Here is a 21,506-nt window from a genome sequence, read left to right as displayed (position 1 = left end):
CTTCCTAGTTGATGTAAAACCAGTGTGTTTCCGGCAGTTAACAGCATCCCATCACTTGTTTTCACTAATTCATCAAAGCTCTGTTGTTTTAATACCTTGCATATACATGGAATAACACTTCAAACCATACAAAAGATCTCAACATTTTCATTTAAAAAATAAATTCACCAAGTGTCAATACCAAAGTTATGTTAACAGTGAAAAAGGAAATGAAAAAGTGCTTTCAGAAGTTAACTAGTTTATCAAAAAGTGAAAAGAACAATGTTTATTAACTCTGGGTATGTATACTTCCTGTAAAATTATTTCCCTGAAGCACAGAAGTAAGCCTCAACATCTGTGTGGAAAGGTACATGAACAAACAGAAAAAGCAAACTTGAGTAAAGTGCTCTGCATTCTTAACGGGAGAAAGTTGAGGAAAATGGGCCAGAACCACTCACCAGAACTTTTCTCCTCTCACTCCAAAATACCAGGTAAAGGCCAGTGTAATCTATGAGGATTGGAGTCACTTCCCAAGCCTCTATTAATTCTATCCAGGAGAGGCAATGGCTGGAAAAATCTGCCCTGTTTTTGTCTGAAATAAATCTTTCTTGCACATATCTGTTCAATCACATCTGCACAGAGTGTTCTGAAACAAAGGAAAAGTTACACAATGCAGTCTGATCTGCAATCCGAGAATTGAAAGATAAGCAGCACTTTTCAGCATAAATCAGTCAACCATAGAATGCATTTGTTGTTGTTGGTTTTTTTTTCTCCATTAATCAAGTGCTTGAACTTTCCCATTGCTCTGCTAGAAAGAATGGATATAATTTTGTTGCAACTATTTCAGAAAGTACATGCATTTTGATGGAAATGTTGAATATCGCACTGCCTGTGGGAGTTCTTCAGTACATATCTTGAATAGGATTCATCAGTGTCCATTGTTGCCATCTACATTTCAGCTATACTTCATTACAGTCAATAAAGATCTAGTCAATAAAATGCAATTTATCTTTCCTAGAAGTGTATGTCTAAAAGCAGTCAGACGAATCCTGCCCTAAAATATCAGAACAGTCTTTGAATATAGAAGAGGTGTCATGTTACCTACTCAACTACAGATACTTAGATTAAGCCCGTGTTCTCGGGCTTCCAGTTTAGGAGCATGTTCTTTCCTTCTGCAACAATTAAAAAAAAATACGGCAATTAAAGATCTTTGACACTTCCATTCATAAACCAGTCTATTCTCTGTTCTTATGCTTCTCACACACTTAGCTTCCAATAGTTTCTTTGGACTGAGAAATATTTACAAAATTTGGACCATAAACATATAATAGTTTCCAGCACTGGCCATCTTGAACCTTTTCTTTGCTTCCAGTATGACACATAGATGAAAAGAAGTGAGTAGGCGAAGAACAGAATAGCCTCTACAGCCTGCTAATACCAAAAATCACTGCTGAAAACAGCTCATTTGCTATCTACCCCTCTACCAGTGGCAGCACAGCTATCTTCAACTATGGGCTGAAACAAACTGAAAAAAGGTCCAGGGTCCTTTATCCCCATTCCAGGATACCCTGATAAAGCAGCCCTCCAGCCCAACAAATATAGGTGCCACAAACAAGCAAACACGGTCCAAAGCCATGCTGGAACGCAGATTTGAGAGCTGGGGCCTTGGCTACATCTGTGTAGATTAGTATCCAGTAAGGTAGTGATTTTTACTATACTAATGGGAGTGCCTATCACTGTGCCTTAGGCTTTCCCTCATGAACATAGCCTCAGTGGATACCATAAGATATTTCACAGAATCACAGAATGTTAGGGATTGGAAGGGACCTCAAAAGATCATATAGCCCAATCCCCCTGCCGGAGCAGGAACACTTAGATGAGGCTACACAGGAAGATGTCCAGGTGGGTTTTGAATGCCTCCAGAGTAGGAGACTCCACAACGCCCCTGGACAGCCTGTTCCAGTGTTCTGTTACCCTCACGGAGAAGAAGTGTCTTCTCAAATTTAAGTGGAACTTCTTGTGTTCCAATTTGAACCCATTACATCTTGTCCTATCATTGGTTCTCACCGAGAAGAGCCTGGCTCCATCCTCAGGACACTCACCCTTTATACACTTGTAAACATTAACAAGGTCACCCCCTCAGCCTCCTCTTCTCCAAGCTAAAGAGCCCCAGCTCCCTCAGCCTTTCCTCATAAGGGAGATGCTCCACTCCTTTAATCATCTTTGTTGCCCTGCGCTGGACTCTCTCCAGCAGTTCCCTGTCCTTCTTGAACTGAGGGGCCCAGAACTGGACACAATATTCCAAGTGCAGTCTCACCAGGGCAGAGCAGAGGGGAAGGAGAACCTCTCTTGACCTACTAACCACCCCCCTTCTAATACACCCCAGGATGCCATTGGCCTTCCTGGCCACAAGGGCACAGTGCTGGCTCATGGTCATCCTGTTGCCCATCAGGACCCCCAGGTCCCTTTCCCCTATGCTGCTCTCTAATAGGTCATTCCCCAATTTATAATGGAACTTGGGGTTGTTCCTACCCAGATGCAAGACTCTACACTTGCCCTTGTTATATTTCATTAAATTTTTCCCTGCTCAACTCTCCAGCCTGTCCAGTTCTCGCTGGATGGCAGCACAGCCTTCTGGCGTCACTCCTTCCAGCTTCGTGTCATCAGCAAACTTGCTGATAGTACACTCTATTCCCTCGTCACAGAGGAAGTGTTTGCCTTGGCTTTGCTGCAGCCCTGGACAAGCCTTTGATCCAGGTACACAATAACCCCTGCCTCCACACTGCCAAAGAGCAACTCCAGTCTGCAAAAGCCTAAAGGTAAAAAATTAGTAAAAAAAAGGACAGAACTAAAAAAAGAAAATAAATAAGAAAAAAAAAAAGAAAAAATCAACTGCTGAAACATTTCAGCTACAGTATCTAATACTATACATGACTAAAAATGGTCACAGTTACTCATTAATTCTATAAACATTAAACTACAGTATACATACTGGTGATTTTGGACTTGCACGCAATATGATGTAACTTTAAAATAATCACAGTGTGACATGGTTTTTAGAAGTGTGTCCAGCTGAATAATACCAGATGAGATGTACATGCAGTTCACTATTCTGGATTAACAACAGCACCCATCTTTGTGAAATGCTACTGTTAGACTGTTACTGTTAGACTGGAAGTATCTTGCTGTCTTCTATGAGATAATATTTTATACATCAGAAATAATATTTTTATAATATATTTTCAAAACAAGTTTAGTTCCACGCATGAAGAAACTCTGAGCCAAACTCCAGAAGAGAAATGTGGAAGAAAATAAGTAAACCTAGCAAAATTGTGAAGTAGGGACAGTGTACCACATCATTTAAAATGAATTTAACATCTTAACTAGTAATTATGTTGTAATGGAGGAATCAGCTCAATTAATAAACTTATGTAATCAAGAAATTATCTGTGAAAGTTTTTTTGGTTTTTTAAGAAATGAAGACTTACCTTCTATGTTCACAAAGGAGAACAGACAAAACAACATAAAATTTCCCATGAGGCAGAGAAGAAACACACATATAACACAGCAAGAAGTGCATCAGAACTGAAAAAAAAACCTGTTTGCACTCTCTCACCAATCACACTCTCCAGAAGTAAGAGAAAACCACAATCTTATTTTTCCTAGAGTAACAAAATAGAATTATTAGAGAGTCCATAAAAATAAAACAATGGCTTCTGGAATGTTTCTGTAATGTTCATATAAGGTTTTGCAATTAAAATTTTAGCCTTAAACATATAGTTTATGGGAGTAATGCCTGTGCTTTATTTTAGCACTTTCAATTGAAATACCATATTTTATTTTATTATTACTAGATTAATCTAGTTATTCTACAACCAAACATGCTCCTCAGGGTGATGCTTGAGGTAATGATTTGGGGTTTTTGTTTTGCTTGAATTATTTTTATGGAGTGGTGAATAACAAGAAGTTCAAGCAAACAAATAAAAAACACACAAGACCTGCAATCAACAAAAATTCAAAATTGACTGTGTATTCCCTAAGAAGGACTATCATCATATTCTTTCAAGCTAGAATATTTTGAAGTTTAGCAAGTAGAGATTGTCAGTGCCACATGTATACTTCTCAACCTACCCAGACCAAGAAAAGAACACTTAGAATTATAATAAAGGTTTAAATATCATAGGTCATGCAATTCCCAGCAGATACAGTAACTGGAGAGCACTGATCAAAGATTTCATTACACCAATTACATTCTGCCTTGTGTGTGAGACTAATTATGTAGGTGTGATCCTACCAGCAGGAGAAGCATCACTACAACAGCCAAGCACAAACCTTGGTAGCAATTACTTTTATCCCTGAGAGATGGACCTGGAGCACTGGTAGTATAGGACTGAAACAAGCTGGATCCGATCTAAAATGATTTGATATGAGCTGCAAAAAGACAGTGTCATATGCCATCAGAGCACACCTTCCAAATTTTATTTAAAATGTAAGAAATCTCTTTTCAAATGTGTATTGAATTCTACATATTTATACCCTTATCACTACAGTTACACCACTACTTACACTTGAATTTCACATTTTGTTAGTAAATGAAAACTCCAGTGAGTAGCCCAAATACTATATCACTGTAAAAATTCAATAAGTGTAGTGTATTAGAAGCTGTCCCAGAATGCTGCATACTAGTTTTAAAAAGACAAAGACCACTTTCAAAAACCTGTAGTTTTGAAACAAAAGTCTTCAATTTCTGAACATGTTAAACATGAAGTTTTTGTTTCTCCCACTAAACTACACAATTCATTAGCACTATGTCCTTCGATTCTGTCCTCAATTACATTTGGGACGCTCTATACAAACCTGTACAGACTAAAACTGTTTTTACATAATGGTCTTCCTGGCAATACATCTGCTAATGTGGATTTCAATACATTGTTTTTTAAGTATATGGGGAAGCTGGCTTAATAATGGGGAAAAATGTTAAATTATCCTGCTCAAGTAAAATGAACAAAAATAATTCAGAATCTGCATAACTAAGAAAGGGACATTTTACTTCACATCCAACTTTAGAAAAAGAACTATTCAAGAAGTGGTATGCAATGTCTTTCCATCCTCAGGAGACAGTTCCACAGTTTAACATATCATTTGGTATGGCTTGAATGTGTTTTACACTTAGTAAATATCTGTTACGCAACTTTTCTCCGCTGTCTTTAATTACCCCATTAAGCAAGTTGTTATTTGCATTTGCACTTATAGCAGCTGCACTAGAGCTGCAGGGCACAAGAATATAAAACCAAGATGAAAGATTAATAAAACATTATCTCTTCCATTTTAGTAAGTTCCCTATCTTTTTTAATGGAAACATTTGTATTAGTAGACACTATTTTAGCATTTTAAGGTAATAAATCACATAAACCTTTTATTATTCAAGCTGACTGAACTGCCAGATAGAAGTATCATCACTCACCAACAGCCCAACTTGCCCTCAAGCTTCTCTCATTTTATGGTATTTCCGAGGAGTCACTTAGTAACCGAAAATGTCATTCAAAACATAGAAAGTGGTGCAAGTGTAGTGAATCAGAAATCATTCTTAGTCTAGAGTTTTTCCATAGGAATTAAGTTACAAATTTATTTTATTGTGTTTTACATCATTAATTAATCCAGACACATTTCTGAGAAGACAAAGATGGAGATTTCAATTAATTAATTAAAACATCTGCAAGTCACCACACATTCTTGGAAACAACTTCCAAATTTCCAGACTCTCTGTTTTTCAGCCAGCCTGGATAGTTTAGAATACAACCAAAGACTGGAAAAATAATTGTTACTTATTACATCAACATGTTCTCTAAATAGTATGCGTACGACAAAGAGAAACAGAGTAGTGAGAAGTACCAATTTATTCATTAAGAGCCATTGTTACTGAAAAAGCAATTTCAGATTGCTGGCTGCTGTGTCACTAGGGCCAGGTATGTGGGAACTCCTTTCCTAATGTGACAGGCTCTGATACACTAGAAGACTGAGATCTTACATATACAGATGAAAAAAAGCAAAGTACCAGTTTTGATTTTGCCCATTTCCTTGATTTCTGAAGTCCCATTTTTGTAGCTGTTGCAAAAAATGTCCTATTTAAGTAAATGTATTCTCCATTAAAACCTCACTCTAATACTTTCTTGTATCTGGCAGGAACAACCCTGTACCAGGCTTTCTGCCATCCCCACTAAAGACTCTCCTCCTTTTAGTGAAAATTATTCCACCTGTGATCTTTTCCAACTATCTATATTTTTCACTTTGGAGCAAAGTTAAGGCACCTATCAAAACCAGAAAAATCATGATTTTATAAGCATCAGAACTGTATCGCAGAACGAACCAATGGTCTATACTGGTTTTGGTGCCAAAATTCAGGTATTAACTCACATCTTACTTAAAACCCTAAAAGCTTCCGTATTACCCAAAGTAGGTGTGTATATGGGGAAAAGTTTTTAAGGGGTGTAAGAGTAACATACAATCAGCACACATATTAGAGTAGCTGTATACCTTTAATCATACTTATGGTTTTCTCTATGGGCTTTTTATGTTGCCACAGTGTATGTCACAGATACATTATTTTAGTGTTTAAAACACTGTCCTAAACCTAATTTTACTAATATACCACTGTTCACAAGCTGTTTAATTGCATTGCTCATGAAGGATTGTGAGGACAAAGGAAATGTGACTCAGCTTAAGGAGCGTATTTCTACATACCCACATAAAATACAGAGTAAAGATTCAGCAGAGCTGTGTATCACACACATGTTGCACCAATAAGAAGGAAATCAAATTATCATGCAACTTTTATAAGCCTTAATCTGACTTTCCATTTCAGTTCAATAACCAATTTAGCAATACCAAAGAGTTTGGGCACAGCTGCCAATTCCTCCCAGTTGGCTGAGAAATATTTCTTCCTTTCTTTCTGAAAAATTAAACATTTAATTCCCATGAAGATGCACAAGCTAGTGGATAATCAGGGAACATTCTACAAGAAGAACTAAAAATTGTCATCAACACAGCAGGCAAATATTGACAATTTTACAAGCACAGCCATGCCACAGTTTAATTTCTAGTTCATAGTTCTTGCGGGCAGGCAGCTGCCACCTCAGCAAGTTGAGAACCTGAACACTTGCTGCAAATCCCAGCTTTCTGATACTTATTCAAACTGGCAAGAAACATTCCTCCTACATCACTTTCAAACATTTGACAGCCTGGCCATCCATTAAATGCATCTTGTAGAGATGTCCATGGATCACTATATAATTCTTCCTTCCAGCTACTGAAAAATAACGTGATGTATAAGCTGAGAGTGCTCCCAGGTTCCACAATGCCTGACAGGCAGGGGTAAAACAGGAATAAAAGTCAGCAGGGTGAAGGCACAGGACTGATGGGAGAAGGCCAGTAACAGATTACACTGATTAATGGGTGGATATGAGATACTTTTCTTCACTGAGAAGTGATAGAGCAGGGTTAGCTGCTGGGCAGGTAGCAAACAAATATTTGCAGTGAGAATTGATGCAGGCGTTGCCAAAAGTCATGTCACTCAAATCTATGCAAAGGCAACACCAGCTGCCACAGGCTCAGGGCAAATAAACAAGAGAAACTGGAGAGAAAAAAAAAAAAAGGCAAAAGCAAAATAAAGCAATACAGCAGTAAAACCCCAAGATGTCCTTTCTTCTTTCCCTGAAATCCTATGAAATACAAATAAAATCCCATTTTCACTCTAAACTTGAAGTTCTAATGCTAGCAGTGGCAGGTATGATTCAGTAATCCGGTCTTCCTGAAGTGGATCATGGAGCCACAACCACTGCTGTGGGTATAGACATATACATTCAATTATAGTGGCAATTAGAGAAGATAAAAGACAGATCAGGTCATCCCTCTAGAATACATACCCTGCCAGAGGAGCCAAGTCTGAGAAAGAGGTGGTAGGGGTTAATTACCAGCTGGAACACAAATGCTTTCTTTTTGCCAGTTCAAAATGTGAATCTGTTTAAGTGACACAATTTTAACCAAATACAGACACATATGTATTAACAGAAATGTCCAGCTATTTCAGCCATTTTTAAACTTTTCTTTGGGTCACGTGAGAAAACATTGCTCTTCCTTTCTTTTACATGCCACCACCCGTAAGACAAAAACAACAAAAAAACCCTCAGAGATGAAATAATTAGCATAACCACATTCAAACATTTCCATAAATCTACTATGAATCATACTCTATTTATGATGTGCTTCTGTGGCACAACAAAAAAATGAAATCTTTTGTAACAGGAAAACTGTAGTGCTATAATCACTGTAAAACATGTCCAACTTTTTTTTTTCAGAAAAAAAGGCAGCCTTCAACAAACAGTCCATCTTTTAAGGGATAAGACGACAACATTTAATCACATTGCTATGGCCTTAGTTCAAACAGCCAAAAATGTCTCCGAGCCAGCCACCCTGCAGTTGCTGTGCTGGTCAGAGCTGGGAGCGGTGCCTGACACCCCAGCAGCTGCGTGCACCCCAGCCCTCTCTCATTACACTCCCTTCATTGACACAGATCAACTGAGGGCAGGTGTACCAGTGAAAGATCCAGAACTCTATCTCAATAACCCAAAACTGTTTCCATTCTGAGATATTTTTAAACTCACATTTACATTTTCCAAATGTTCAGATGATGTTTTCAAGCTTGGTATGTCCATCAAGGTGACATTTTTATGAAGTTTTAGCTAAATCAGATCAGCCACTTATGCTTAGGAAAAATTCATTGCTTTTGTAATTTAAGACTGGCACTCTGAATACTCCATTTTGTAACCTTACTCTCATTTCAAAATTATATCCAAGATTGTTTATTTAACATGTAAAAAATTTAATTAGATAAAATGAGTTGTTGGCGAACTTGGGAAGAAATATTTCTTAACTGCCACAACAACAATTTTGCATAAAAACCAAACAAAACATTCTCATGTTTATGCAGCTGGTAAAGTTTTGGCTTTATACTTCACATGGTGTTACATTGCCAGGGATTGTGCAAAATAACATCACCACTTACTCAACATAGTTCTTTTAACACATTTGTCATCATATCTTCTCTACTAGTAAATTGAGCTTGTAGTACAGACTAACCAAAATGCCTTCAAATATCTATAAATACTGTCCAGTTAATCATCTATTTGGTTTAGAACCAATATTAAGCTAATTCTATAATCTCCATGTTCTACTGGCATAAATCTTTTAAATTATTTCACTTCTACCACTGAACAGGTCAAAATAAATGGTACTTCTTATTATTAAAGATTTCTGGAGTAAAGGCAAGAAACAGCCAACACTCATTTGCTGAAACAATTAATGACTCTCATTAATGACCACGGAAAAATTGTTAGAACCAGAATAAATAATGCAGAGTTCAGTGTTTCAAAATGTAAACATTTAAAAGAGAACATAATGTTTCTCTGTTAAAAAGGTAAATTTTTAAATTACAATTAAAAATATATAAAGTCCATTGTAAAACTATCTTGAAAACAGCATATTTTAAGAAGTGAAATGGAAAAGGAGGAGATGCAACCTTCCGTCCTTTTAGAGTTAGAATCCATGGCTGAATTTGGAACTCTCAACACAGATGGTAAAGAATATGAAACACAGGGAAGGTCCTCTGGGTTTGATATTCACCTGCCTCCTTTCAGCACCATCAAACTCTTATTTCCTCAGTTAATATCTGTAAGAATCAGTAAAAATACATCCCCTACTGCTACTATTATGTCGTTTGACCTTGATACCATGAAGAATGTAATTACAATAATGAACCAATTATTCTTATACAATACAGCAATCAAAAAGACTATGACTACCTCCCTTTTCTCATATTTCTCATAATAATACCTGAACATTCTGTGTTTATCTCATCTTCAATTGCTCACATGCAATTGTTATCAATAACATTTTACTTAGCTTTTATTTCTTATTTCTAAAATTAAAAAATCATTACAGCAAAGTTACAGAATATTCATCACAGCATACAAGATGTATGATTCCTAACAAATACACAAATATTTTAATGTTTTTGATATTTTACAGGATTTACTGGTATGAATTTTGAATGACAGCACATCCGTCCAGACAACTAACTGTCAATACTGCAACACCTACAATATCATATGCACTGCATATTTTATGTAGTTTATATAAAAACAATGTTAAGGATGTTTGAGAGGATTTTTTTTTTTAGTACTTTGTAGACGATCCAGCCATACCTTCATTCAAGGGCACATTTTTTCCAATAACTGTAGTTTTCATAGAATTTTCTCCAAAAATTGTTATATCAAACCAAATATTTTTTTTAAAAAATTATGGTTTGCAGCCTTCTGATTACAGAAAGTGTTCGAGCTATTCTGAGGTCAGATCTGTCACATACAGTGGAAAAGCAAATAAATTAGAACCAAGCATGTAAAAGTGACTTGAAAAGGTTTTCACTCACTGAAATATAATTAATACAAAACTGCTACCCTAGTCAGACTCTTGACTGTTAAAATAGTGGCTCTACAAAACACTCCTGGCTTTGCCCTCAAAGGTCACAAATTGACTAAAAATCATGCTATTTCAGATAAAATAATCTTCCATCTCCCGGTCAGAAATTAATCTTTCCATCTTTGATCACCGTAGGATTTATGCTCAAACTATGTATGCAGAGGCTGCAGAAGAATGACATTTTTCTGCTGTCATGATTATTTTTTTAGTCAGAACTAAGTTACTCAAAGATAGATTTCCTTATGATGAACTGTACAGTTTAACAATCAATTTTTGACTTGGAAGACAATCTAGAGTGCACAACAGCAAATTAGCTTTTATTGCCTAGAGACAGTTTTCTTCACTTAGACATATTCATAACTGGAACAAAATTATAGACCTGAAACTGCAGTTTACTTTTATGCACATAAGAATCACATCTGCTTTCTTAGTCTACTTGTAGGATTGCTTTATGCAGATTGTAGGTCTATCTGTAAATCACGTCTCAGTTAAGCAAAGATAACTTCTATCGATTTAAAAGAAGTTTCAAATTTTCTGTAAGATGTATTGAAGAGTTGATAGGAAAGAGTCTAAAAAGTCATAAGTAGTAGAAACTAAACACACCTTTCTGCCACAGTAAACTTTCATTCTCCAGTGCTAGGGAGGGACTTCACAACCGTCACAATTCCACTGCATGCTAAAGCAATATTACGGGGACAGATAGCTTCTGTGCAGCAAATTCAGAAGAAACCTATAAACAAGCAGATAAAAAGTCAGAAGGCAAAAATTAAGCAAATTACCCATATGAGTTCCCCAATGATGCACTAAGGACAGGGTACAGATGGACAGTGTGTTGCATTCTAAACTACATACAACTAACAGTAAATTCAGCATTAATATATCCATATATCTAAGAACATATGACAATAAGTGTATTTTAAAGGCTCCCCGAATTTCAAACCTTACTGTGCCCCACAAGCCCCTGGATGCTTTCTAATTTCTGTGAATAGCCCAATATTTAACTCTCCATAGCATAATCGTGTCTGGAAGGCCATTCCACACATTTTTGTTTCTGTGAAATATTGCTGCCAGGCATCTCTTTTGAACCTTTTCTCTTCCCATTCTTTTTTACCATTTATGCCATCTGATCACATTATTTATATCCATCTCAAAGTTATAATTTAAGAGAACATTCCTCTGAATCATGGCTTAGTCTTGCCAGTACTTTTCCAAATAAACTGAAAGAGATTTTTATTTTCAGTCTGCTACTTGTCAGCTATTACTATGGCAAATTATTAAGATTAAATCTTTACAGAGGCTTAAAATCAAAGAAGCCCAACTTTTTGACAAATGAATTGGCCCAGGCAACCAGTTGATATAAACATAATCCAATATATTATACGAAGTACAGCGCATTGGCACCAAGTAATGAATAGGAAAGGCAGAATGATTCCGCATTTATATAACCACACCTTCAAGTTTCCTTAGCTAGGAGAAACATGCCAGCTAAACAGGAAAAAAAAAAATCATAACTGTTAGCCATTCTCTTCTGCTCCATTTTCTCTATGTTCCAATGACTTTTATGGAATTCAGGAAAATCCTCAGTCTTACTGCTAATATAACCTCCTTCTTCTGTCTTATGAAGGACACAGACAAGCAGAACAAGTTGACTATAAGAAGATGGACCACAATAAGGACCACCTTTGCCTTAGTTGCACCCATATTTGCCTTCACTGAGAAAATTCCGAGATTATATCTAATCTCATCTGAGATCTTTCTACCCTGTTTTAGCTTGTACTATTAAAAAAAAAAACCCAAACAAACAAACAAAAACAAACAAACAAAAAATCAGGGTCAAAAAAACTATATGCAGTCAAAACTTAATGCAAAGAAGTTTTAATGTTATGTGCTTCTTTATTGTCTAAAATGTATCTCTCCACATTTAAACTGTAACTTTATGGTTTCATATTGTCTACTGTAAAAGAACTGCATTAACAATTCTCCTTTGCACCTTCACGACAGTGGGCAAGACTATTTGAAAACCCACATTTCAAAAATGTTTTACATTTTTCTTCATGATGGAAGTTTAAAATAAGAAGCTACCTGGTATTGTCAGAAAGCAGCACTAGTCTATACGTTAGTAGACCACCATTGACCAAGTTAGGGACTTGGAGCAAGAAGTCCATTCCAAAACAGAATGAAACACCCTTTTGTGGTTTACTTATTGACAATATGAGTTAGGTGCCTCCATTCAGCAGTAAATCTCTGTCAGTATTACAAGGAAGTGGCAATTTCTTTAAACTAATACATTGTACTGGTTTTGGCTGGGACAGAGTCAATTTTCTTCATAGTAAAAAGTATGGGGCTATGTTTTGGATCTGGGATGAAAACAGTGTTGATAACACAGGGAAGTTTGATGTATTGCTGAAGAGTGTTCACACAGCATCAAAGCCTTTGCTGCTTCTTACACCACCCCACCAACTAGTAGGCTGGGGGTACACAAGAGGCTGGGAGAGGGCACAGCTGGGACAGCTGACCCCAACTGACACAAGGGATATCCCAGACCACATGTCATCAAGCTCAGCAATAAAAGCTGGGGTGACATGGAGGAAGAGGAGATGTTCGGAGCAATGGCATTTGTCTTCCAAAGTAACTGTTACATGTGATGGAGCCCTGCTGTCCTGGAGATGGCTGAACACCTGCCTGCCCATGGGGAGTAGTGATTGAGTTCCTTGTTCTGCTTTGCCTCCACACACAGCTTTTGCTTTACCTATTACCTATCTTTATCTCAAAGCAGGAATTTTCTAACTTTTGCCCTTCTGATTCTCCCCCTCCCTGGGGGGAGTGAGTGCCTGGCTGCACAGTGCTGAGCTACACACCAGGGTTAAAAACCATGACACACATTTGCGCTAATTTAGAGAATTTTAGACCAGGCTCTATGGATGCAATTAGGAACTCTAGTATGCAGATATTCAGATGAGGCAGCTGGGAGGAAATCTCATCCACATGTTAATGTTTATTATTCATCGACATAAATGGCAGTTATTTAAAGTAAACACTCCAAGACTTTCACATGAGCACCACAAAACAGTTGAATATATACAAACATATTAATTTCAGTAATGCACACAGTAAAATTGTCAAAATAAACAAATTTGGTTTTTTGATTGAACATCTACACTGTTTAAAATGAAGCAAATTTCAGCAAAATTTGATAAAGTCTATCACTAGGTTGACATTTCACATTCAGTTTTCAGTTTGAAGCAAATTCTTATAGCCTGAAGAATTGAATTATAACAAAATGCTGACAAGCCCTTACCATCCAAAATAGTTTCTCCTAGGCAGAAACGCAGGAGTAGTTACATTTATATAGTCCTAAAATTACATCCAGCCCTTTGAAGGCAACTGCAAGGCTGATGTGTCCCCTGGTGAAAATGAGTTGGATTGCCTATTCTTGACATTTCAAAATAAATGAATTTACATTTAAGGAACGAGATTCAGCTCATGTTCAGTAACTCTCTACAGCTTTTCCTATTTGATAGATGTGAAATAAATATCAACAAGATAAAGTTCAGATTCTGCTCACTTCCTAAGCTTGAACTTGAAATGCTTAAGACTTCAACACTAAGGCCAATTAGGTCTACCAAGCCTTGCATTACAGACGTATTTAAAATAAAAAAAAAGAGAAGTAACCACTGCAAAAGCAGAAAGACGTGTTGCTGTGACTCAATTCCTACCCTTATGACTTCAGTACAGCTCCTATGATTTAGTGATTTCATACAACAGACAGTTGCTCACAGAATCACAGAATGTTAGGGATTGGAAGGGACCTCAAAAAATCATCTAGTCCAATCCCCCTGCTGGAGCAGGAACACCTAGATGAGGCTACACAGGAATGTGTCCAGGCGGGTTTTTAATGTCTCCAGAGTAGGAGACTACACAACCTCCCTAGGCAGCCTGTTCCAGTGCTCTGTTACCCTCACGGAGAAGAAGTGTCTTCTCAAATTTAAGTGGAACTTCTTGTGTTCCAATTTGAACCCATTACCACTTGTCCTACCATTGGTTGTCACCAAGAAGACCATGGCTCTATCGTCATTGACATTCACTCTTTATATATTTGTAAACATTAATAACGTCACCCTTCCGTCTCCTTTTCTCCAAGCTAAAGAGCTGCAGCTCCCTCAGCCTTTCCTCATAAGGGAGATGCTCCACTCACTTCAGCATCTTTGTTGCCTTGCACTGGACTCTCTCCAGCAGTTCCCTGTCCCTCTTGAACTGAGAGACGGATTTTCTCCCTCATTGTGCTGCTGTTAAAAAAACAAATACTATCAACCTAGTTTTGAGCCTTGCACTAATAAATAGTGGTGCCACAAACACCATTCAGAAGAAACACATATGTAGTGAAGGTCTGTCATTTGATGCCAGTTACCACAAGAATCTGCAACAGATTGCTCAAGGAAAAATCATTACACCAATCCAGCACCCAAAACTTATAATCAAGAATACAAATCCTGTTATTTGACTTGCAAACAGAAACCTGACTATTAAAATTAGATTGCCAGAAGTATCTCAGTTTGCTATTCTAATAAATAGAAGATCGTGAGTTAAAATGAATGTTTTAAAGACGGACCTAAACAACAGCCAATTTTCTGATCCTGATGCAACTATTGGAAGTAAACACAAAGAAAGAAATGATGTTTCATCCATGATCCATGTTCTTCACACGGAGAGGCGATGGAGATTTTTATTTCTAGCCTTCATAGTGATATTATTTCACTCCTGACACTATGCTGAGAATTTCCATTTCTATAATTTACAGCCCACTGTACCCTTTGCCTACTTCTTTAAAGAAAATGAGTAAAATACTTCCCTGTATGAAAATAAGATCTGCCATCTTTTTTACTATTTGGAGGCATTTTTAGCTGGCAGACAGGCGAACAGTGTCACCAGTGTGAAGATTTACAAACATCACCATCCCTTAAGGTCAACATACATAAAAGAAAGGTGCAGTCCTCCAACTTCTGCTTCAGCATTTACACAGAGCATTTTATTGCAACTCTCCTTTCCCTCTGCCTTTGCTATACTTAACCAAAATGAAGAAATGAAACATTTCGTTCTCATGCTTTTTCATTTCCTCACATTGTTGTAACTCCAGATCACTATCGAGTTTGTTTTGTATCTGTTTTTGGTGCCACTGAATGCCTGGCTTCAGGAAAGAACAAAACAATTCCTTTGGGACTTTACCTAGTGATTCTTGCACGTTATACTTCAGGGATTGACACAAACAGCAAAAGTCTTGGAGATCGTACTTTGTAAAATACCACTCATTGCATATCAATTTGCATAGAATTTGGAATTCACCAAGGACTTGGACCATAATTTTTATTTGCCAAATATATGTTAATTAATTCTAATGACATTAAAATAATATCCTATTTTGATGCTATCATATGGCAAACAGAAATGAATACAAAGAAATTCATACTTACTAGAGTTTATTTCATAGCACTTATAAAAGGATCTTACATGATTAAACTTCACAAGTATATTCCACAAGAATAAAAGATCAAAACGAGCTCTTCTATATACCATGAAAAACAGCCACTTGAACTTACTTGAAAAAAAAAAAAAAAAAAGGAAAAAAAGAGTTTATAAATATAAAACTCTTGTTCTCAATAATATCTAAAAGAAATTTATTTAAGATATGGTTATTAGTTGATAACTAATAACTAATTGTTACACAATTTATATTTGGATCCCATTTCCTTCTAGATTCAAGGCACTCAACAGATTACTAATTATCATTACCTACAATTATTTTTATGTTACTTGATATTTTTAAGTTCTAACTAAGAGTTAATGAAGGGTTAAATGTTGACATGTGGGGGCTATACTTAGCATTAATTAGGTATGTGTATGCATACACACAGATACAGCTTAATGAAGCCGTCTCCTAACAATGTTGTTATCAGACCAAGTGTAATGCCTGTTATCATAGGACTATTAGTATGTAGCTGCAAATTTATAATCTCAAAGAATATTTAGAAATTAATAACAACACGTTACAGTTGTGTCCATGTCACAAAAGTTCTGTTACACTTTGTGGTTCAATTCACATTTCATGAGAGTACTTTAAAAACAAAAGAGTTGCTACATATAGTCCATAAACTGAGCAGTACCTGTCTGACAACTTTTAGTTCAATGAGTCCTCCATATCATTCAGAAGAAAAATTCACTAAATTTTCATTGTCACTTTTCTTAGTTATTTGACTGACATCTCTGTGTAGAGGGCTTAATGGTTTTCCTGTGCACTGAACTGAAAGTATAAAACCTATGTAAACCTGGTAAACATATGCTTATTAAGTGCTAAACTAAAATATTCCAATCCACTACGTTCTCTAAGCTGAGAGTATGCTTTTTAAAGTATGTACAGGGATTTAACTACAGAATTCATTAAAGCAAGTGCAAGTCATATAGCTAAAATTTACTGTCATAGAAAAAGTTATCTTCAGAATGCACCTAATAAAATCCAAATCTGAGCTGTAGTACCTGAATGTTTTAAATAGTCACTGGAGATAAAAATTGTTGTGAGGTTGTTGCATAAAGCTGAAGGAAAGACACAGTTTCATGATGTCCCTGCAATCATGGTAATATATTATATGCATTTCATAAGTGTCTGATAACTGATGTTCTGTCTTCTATTTCATTTATTTTTAATACCTACACTGTCTCTAAAGTGCCCATCTTCATTTGCATTTTAATTAATAATAATTAATATTTATTCAGCACATTCTATTTGCCTCTCAGAGGTTCATTTACAGATTAATATTTCTTATTACCTAAAACAAACTATTCATAGATATTCAGATTTGGGAATTACTAGCAAGCAAGCAAGCCACTGTAGACAGCACTATAATTTGGTCAACCTGTTGGCCTCAGCTTTAGCTTTTGCATTGCAGTAGGTGTCAGTGGTGGATGAGGATGCTTGGACTTCAGGCAGTTGTACTGCAGTTCCAGGGAGATGAAGAATTAAAGAGACCGTTCACTGAGATGTCTAAAGGAAGATTTCAATTTATGCCATTCTTGACAAAGCAAGTTCTATAAATCACCCAGGAGGAATGAGTAGTAATCACTACTTTCCATAATAATATTGATAATAAAGAAAATATTGGAATATATTGTGATAAAAAGAAAAAATATAGATAGATTTATAGATATATAGATATCTCAGATACCTGGGCTTTTATGAGCTTATGAATCAGACTGACCAGTATATGTTGTGCCTTAACTATGCAAATTCAACTGAGAGTAGTGAAAAGGTTCAGCACTAATTCCAGAAAGTGCTTCCCACCTGGATTAGTTTATTTGATCTCTGATTTTGACAATTACAATTCAGTAGTCACTCCACTCATTTCCTTACATTGTTCGGCATTCTTTACAGTTAGGAAAACAAAACAAAGCAAAACACACCACCAACAACAACAAAAAACCCTGAACGCTACTTCTCTAGTAAATATGATTACATAGTTCACAGCTGTGGATATCCACAAAATAAAGAAACAACCCTACACAAGCACAGAAATGACATTTGGATTTAATATTCATGAAATTCTCTGGCAGGTCAGGTTTAAATGTCAAGCTTCTGTGAAGAGATCTCCCCCTGACATTAATCTCTCTCACCCTTACATTCTTCTCAGAAAATTTATATTCCAGCATCTCAGAAAGTACTTTGTATTCTTTTCTTATGTATCTCCCTATTTCCTGGGATAATGCTGAACCTGATCTAAACCAAGCACTTATGCAATAGGCTGCCCTAAATTTTAAAACTGTCAAGTGAAGGTTGCACTCTCTGAACACTACGGTCTTCAGATTAACCTTTTATCACACACAGAATCTATCTAAAAATACATATAAGGTAGATACCTAAACTTGCCTCCTTGGCAATGCAGCTTAAGGATGAAGTCAACCACTCTCCAAGCAGACATCTAGAATAAATGAAACACACCCTAAAGTGCTGCTTTGATTCCTCCAACTGTTAACTGGAGCTTGTGCTAACTCAGCCACACAGACCGACACTGCAGACGATGCAAACAGATCTCTCCTCATCAAAGACAGTAACAAACATTATAAGTTTTCAAAGTCTTAGCAATATTTACATAAACATTTTGCAGAGGCATTCTGCCCTAAGGCTGCAGGGAGGGGACAGCACCTTAAAGCCTAAGGTCAAAAATGTAATCTAATCAAGAAAGGCATTACAAATATTTTTAAGCAACTTGGGGAGATGAGGAAGAGTATTACCATATAATGTCCAGTGGTATAATATTTGGAAATAAGGACCATCCAAAAAGAAACCTACAATCAAGCCATGTTGCCCCTGGTTGGAGAAAACAAAGGTTCTCAAGCAGACTGCTCTAGAGATTTCCTTTAAATGAGGAAAGAGAAAGCAAAACTTTCGTAAGATTTCAGGTCATGTTGACCAAACTCAAAAGCTAGACAAGACACTGGAGTTGATAAGGAGTTTCATTACTGTTCAGTATCATGCTAAAACAACTTGTAGTTCTGTGTTTTTGTAACTTGGCTTTATTATTACAAATCTAGGTTTTTACATAAACATTCTCATACCCAAATATCTTGTCTAGTTATGATCCCAACACATTATTTCATCAGACAAAGCAAGACTTGAGGAAGGACCATCAGTGCCCACCACCAAAGAGGTGGTGTAGAGTTCCCACCTAGAGTTGCCTGCCTGGCAATCCACTCTACTATAGCCAAGGCAAACAAGAAAAGTTATTATGCTGTGGCTAACTGGGTAAGTGTAAGCCTATAGCATTTTGGCCAGAAACAACATACAGAGAAGCGAGTAACATCAGTCCTCTTTCACTTGCTTAAGGTTCTTTATTGTCTGCAAGATGGTATGTTTTGCTGGAACTTTAAACTATTACATTTCTTGCTGTTTTCCAAATTCAACAATTTAGTCGTATGAAGAGGTTGAAAACTGAAGATTTAGCAACTTAAAATTTATTGTGATGTTTTTAAGCACAACTGTGTTAGCAATCTCTGACTTACCTATATAATTTCTGTGAAGCAAAAAGCTAAGGGAAAGAATTTTCACTGCAGCACAGGATTCTTTAAAAAATCCTCTGCTCTGCTATTAACAATGTTAATAACTTCCCCATCTTAATTATTTTTAGACAAGTGAGGAAATAACTGCAGATAGTTCCATAGTGTTTCAAATATTTCAAATCACATAGTTGATAATGAGGGAGAGATAAAAGAAATAAGATCAGAGTACACAGCAGATTTAAGGGAAGCATATAATCACTGCATAGCATGAGATGGCCTCTGGGCTACAATCAGTCAGGAACCTCTTATAAAATTATTATGGTGATACAATGGAGTGTTTCTGGTTCACAAAGTAAGAGTACTGAGTGCAGTCATTGCCCCATTTGATCTTAATAAAGGATTAAGGTGGGGAGATACATGATTCCCCACAGCCAGATCCCTACAGCTTCCCATGGTGGTTCTGGGAAACCAGTATCATTGCTGTGCAGTTTTCAGGATGGGCCTGCAGCAATTTTTTTGATATGCTGATAACTCTGCTACCATAAGAAAGCAAGAACATACAACACACATCATGATGTCTGGAGAACTGAAGAGGAATAGGACTTCAGATTATTAAAGATAAGCCAAATATATCCTTGTAAACTGATAAAAACAGTCTTAAACTAGTCAGCTAAACTTGATAACTTGATATCTTTAAAAATGATCAGGACAAAGGGATCGAGTGCACCCTCAGTACATTTGCGGACAATGACAAGTTGGGCAGTAGTGTTCAGTTGCTCTAGGGCAGGAAGACTCTACAGAGGAATCTTGAACAGCTAGATCCATGGGATGAGGCCAAGTATATGAGGTTCAACAAGGTCAAGTGTCCCGTCCTGGACTTGGGTCACAACAACCCCAGGAAGCGCTACAAGCTCAGGGAAGAGTGGCTGGAAAGCTGCCTGGTGGAAAAGAATCTTGGGCGTGCTGGTTGACAGCTGGCTGAGCCTGAGCCAGCAGTGTGCCCAGGTGGCCAAGGTGGCCAACAGCATCCTGGTTTGTATCAGAAACAGTGTGGCCAGCAGGACTAGGGAAGTGATTGTCTCCCTGTACTCAGCACTGGTGAGGCCGCATCTCCAACACTGTGTTCAGTTTTGGGGCCTTCACTACAAGAAAGACATTGAGATGCTGGAGCGTGTTCAAAGAACAGCAATGAAACTACAAGTTACAGGAAGACATTTGAGCAATGTAAGGATGGCCAAGAGCTGTGAATGCTCAGAAATCTGACAGGAGCTGTAGGAACATTTAAAACTGCAGAAGCAGAAAAGGGATGTAGTACCGAAAAGACAAAGAAAGATTCAACCAATGGTAAGACAGACAAATTTATGCTCTACAAATATTTTCATGCATGGTTCCAATTAAATGCAATTGTCTTTAAAATACGAAGTACTGAAGTCCAGCCTAGAACAGTGCTGGGCAGAGAAATTGTCTTCATGTACATCAAATTCCTATGTTTTCTGTAAGAAAAAAAGAAAAGTTAAATAAGAAGAGGTAGAAACATTACTTCAAAATTCCAGACACTGTAGAGTTTTTTACTTTTTCCTATTTTGTAATTGAATGGGCACATACTTTAAAACAAAAAACAATTCCTTGACCATTTCTTAAAAAAAAAAAAAATTCTAATAAGTGGTCAAAAAAATATGAATTGCTTTTAGAACAAACTGGCTTTGTTTTTCCCATATTCTTTTATCCTTCTATCCACATGCTGTGAATTTTTTCATTTAAAGGATTCCATATTTCAATGCCTTGCTTATTGATTGACAGTGCTAAAAAAAAAATCTATCAGCACTGAAGAACATTAATTTAATCTTCACTTACGCATTCTTTGTTTGTGCTTTATTGTGCTGGAAACTTATTACATTTTTTTCAAGCACAACTGTACTTAATCCAAGTAACATATACAGGAGATAGTAGTG

General features: G+C 36.7%; 1 protein-coding gene across 1 annotated transcript in view; it reads right to left on the bottom strand.

Annotated features, from left to right (window-relative positions):
- The window catches only part of THSD7A (thrombospondin type 1 domain containing 7A), a 281,443-nt gene that overhangs the window by 227,068 nt on the left and 32,869 nt on the right, over positions 1 to 21,506 (bottom strand). Inside the window, exon 2 of the mRNA XM_065832371.2 lies at positions 11,116 to 11,242. The gene's annotated coding sequence lies outside the window, so the exon portion shown is untranslated. The remainder of the gene's footprint in view (positions 1 to 11,115; positions 11,243 to 21,506) is intronic.

This window comes from Patagioenas fasciata, chromosome 2 (assembly GCF_037038585.1).
Source record: "Patagioenas fasciata isolate bPatFas1 chromosome 2, bPatFas1.hap1, whole genome shotgun sequence".
In the NCBI taxonomy this organism is placed as follows: domain Eukaryota; kingdom Metazoa; phylum Chordata; class Aves; order Columbiformes; family Columbidae; genus Patagioenas; species Patagioenas fasciata.
This window is presented reverse-complemented; position numbering and strand designations above follow the sequence as displayed.